Raw genomic sequence first — 3478 nt, 5'->3', positions numbered from 1 at the left:
CCTATTGGAAAGATGTTGTGAAACTTGAAAGGGTTCAGAAAAGATTTACAAGGACGTTGCCAGGGTTGGAGGATCTGAGCTACAGGGAGAGGCTGAACAGGCTGGGGCTGTTTTCCCTGGAGCGTCGGAGGTTGAAGAGTGACCTTAGAGAGGTTTACAAAATTATGAGGGACATGGATAGGATAAATAGACAAAGTCTTTTCTCTGGGGTCAGGGAAAGATATAAAAGAGACCTCGGGGCAACTTTTTCACGCAGAGAGTGGTACATGTATGGAATGAGCTGCCAGAGGATGTGGTGGAGGCTGGTACAATTGCAACATTTAAAAGGCATTTGGATGGGTATATGAATAGGAAGGATTTGGAGGGATATGGGCTGGGTGCTGGCAGGTGGGACTAGATTGGGTTGGGATATCTGGTTGGCGGGGACAGGTTGGACCGAAGGGTCTGTTTCCATGCTGTACATCTCTGTGACTCTATATTGTGAGGAAAGGACATTTTTTTAAATAGTGCTAAAATGAGAAAATGTTAATGGAGAAATGTTGAATGAGGAGCGCCCTCATGGGTTTTGCATTTTCCCCTTAAATACATTTACAGTATGTGCCAGACATTCCACATTCCGAAATGACAAAACTGCATTAACTTCGAATCAGGGAATGGGAGAGGCTGAAAGTGATCTGGGAGAGCCAGATGACTCAACGTTGACCTTTGCAGAGTTGAAATTTGCAAATCCAGCAAAAGGCACTGTTGAAATAAATCATCTCTCAGAGGAAAATATATGTGGCAGTCAGATCTCGGGCACTGAGAATGAACCTTATGTTAAACGGGGTTTATCAAGATTTAAAAGAATACTTGTTATAGGGAATTCTCCTGCCAAGGACACAGACAGGAGATTCTGTGGCAGTGAGCATGAATCCAAGAGAGTATGTTGCCTTCCAGGTGCTAGAATTCAGAACATCTCAAAACTTTTGAAGCATATTGTCAAAGGGGAAAGTAAGAAGCCAGAAGTTTTTGGACATGTCGGCAGGAATGACATAGTCAGGGAAAGGGTTAAAGCTTTGCAGAGTGAACATAAGAGGTTAGGGAGCAGATTAAGAAAACAGAAAAGTAATAATCTCCAGTGCCAAGTTCTAATGAGGAAAGGAATAAAAGGATAGGGGAGATAAATCAATGGTTGAGGAGGTGGTGCATTGTGCAAGGATTCAGTTTCTCAGTTCATTGGGATCTCTTCTGGAACAGAAAAGACCTGTTCAAAATGGGTTTCACATGAACTGGAAAATGACCAATATCCTGATGGGAACATTTGCTGGCTATGTGGGAGTGAATGTAGACAAGTTGTTCTTGCAAATAGCTAGCACAAATGTGATGGTGTGAATGGCGTCCTCCGGTACTGAAACAGAATATAGCTGCTGGAAAACAAAAATAATCAGCACACCTAATACAGCTTGATGAGTGTTTGTTGATTAACCATTGAACAGTTTCCTAATTAACTGGATGCTTTACCAATCAGTCATTATTTTCCAGGTAATAACTGCATCAAATTGCTTTAACACTGTTGAAGTCTACTGTGAATAAAGTACACTGCTACACTATCTGTGCACTGAAGCAATCCCCTTCAGGAGCTCATGGCTGCTGAGAGGGCTGGTTATGTTGGCACTCGGCCAGATGAGACTCAGTGTAGTCCACATGCTCTTCAGGGACAATGCCTGAAAGCACAAAGCTATTAAAGAAATTCTCAAGCTAGATATTCGTGTTGAACCCCACTGATGATCATTGGGCAAACTCCAATTACACATCGTTGCAATTGATCCATGACTATCCTTCTCGGAAATCTCCAGATGAGTTTGCCATTTAAAACAGTGCAGTGTAACTTGTATCTACGGAGTCACTAAGGAGTTCCATGCATCCTTGTTCATTCCTCAATAATTCATTGGATGTGATATTCTATTAATGAATATTATCTATGCATGAGTTGACTAAAACCATCCCCTGATTAAAACACTAAGCAGTTTTGGTGCAGTTCATGGCCAAGGGTTGAAAGAGGTAGGAGTGGAGCTGTCTTGTACGTTATTGCACACACAATAAGACAGATGAGAATCTGGTCACTATTTTGGTTTCTATATGTCTAATTCCACTAATTCTAATTCTGGACTCTTGAACATCTACTATTTCGATTGCTCTGCCACTGATGGCCATGCCATCAGCTGGTATTCCCTCACTACCTTAAGGACACTCCTTAAAAAGCCAACCTCTTTGCCTAGGCTTTTAATCTTCTGCTTGAGTATCTTCTTCTGTTTCTTGAGGTCAAGTATTGGTCAAGTCAGGATACGTCCTGCACATTTCAGGGTCCAGGCAAAGGAAGACAATCAGCTGGAGGACTACAGTGTGTTCGGGTGGAGGTCCTAGAGGGATTTGAAAACAAGGGTGAGAATTTTCTTGACTGGAAGCCAATGTAGGTCAACGATCACAGAGGTGATAGTGTCATGCTATTATGAAGGTGCTATATAAATGCAGGCTTCTGATGTTTAGGATCATCAAGGAGCTGAGCTAAATTATAATCAATAATGGAACATGGGTGGTGGGAAATAATCCATAATTTGGGAATGGATCCATGATGTTGAATATTCATCCTTTGCTTCCAGGCAACATCTAAGATGGAGCCAGTCTGTTTGCAACCTTGGCATCATATTTGATCCTGAGACGAGCTTTCGCTGTCATCGTTTTGCTATCTTAGGACCGGCTGTTTCTGCCTCCAGGACATTGCCTGACATTGCCCCATTCAAACTGATTTGCTGCTGAAACCCTCATCCAAGAATTTATGACCTCTTGCCTCAACTATTCGAACAAACACGCAGCCAGGTTCCTACATTCTAACCTCTGTAAACTTGAAGTTATCCAAATCTCAGTTGCCTGTGTCCTAACTCACAACAAAACCCATTCCTATATCACCCCTTTGCATTCCGATGTACGTTGGTTTCTACCTTGTTTTTAGTCCCCCTTCAAGACCTGATCCTTATCTCAGCATTATCCTGTAGCTGATTTGCCTTCAGTTGCTTGGGCCCCAATCTGCCTAGCTACACCTCCCTACCTCGCTTTCTTCATTGAAGACTCTCTTTGACCAACTGTTTGGTCACTTAATCAAACATCTCTTACATGGCTGGGTGTTGCATTTCGTTTTATAATACTCCTGGGAGCCACCTTGCAACAGTCTAACTAGTAAGGCTGCTTATACAAATATAGCTATTTTAATCAAGTTATTCAGACAGATTATGTCACAGATCCAGGGTGGGTGGGACTTGAACCTAGGCCTCCTACCTCAGAGGTGAAGACACTACCACTGTACCACAACATCCCTAAAGTAAACAACAGTGCTCAACGCAGGTCTTGTACTTATAACCCTGACATTACAAGTCTCATACTGTTCAGACGAAGCTAGTCATGTACATTATGTAAACTGAAGGTGTGACCATGAACAAGACAG

Source organism: Chiloscyllium plagiosum, chromosome 41 (assembly GCF_004010195.1).
Source record: "Chiloscyllium plagiosum isolate BGI_BamShark_2017 chromosome 41, ASM401019v2, whole genome shotgun sequence".
Lineage (NCBI taxonomy): Eukaryota > Metazoa > Chordata > Chondrichthyes > Orectolobiformes > Hemiscylliidae > Chiloscyllium > Chiloscyllium plagiosum.
The sequence above is the reverse complement of the archived record's forward strand: the minus strand, read 5'-3'. Positions refer to the sequence as shown.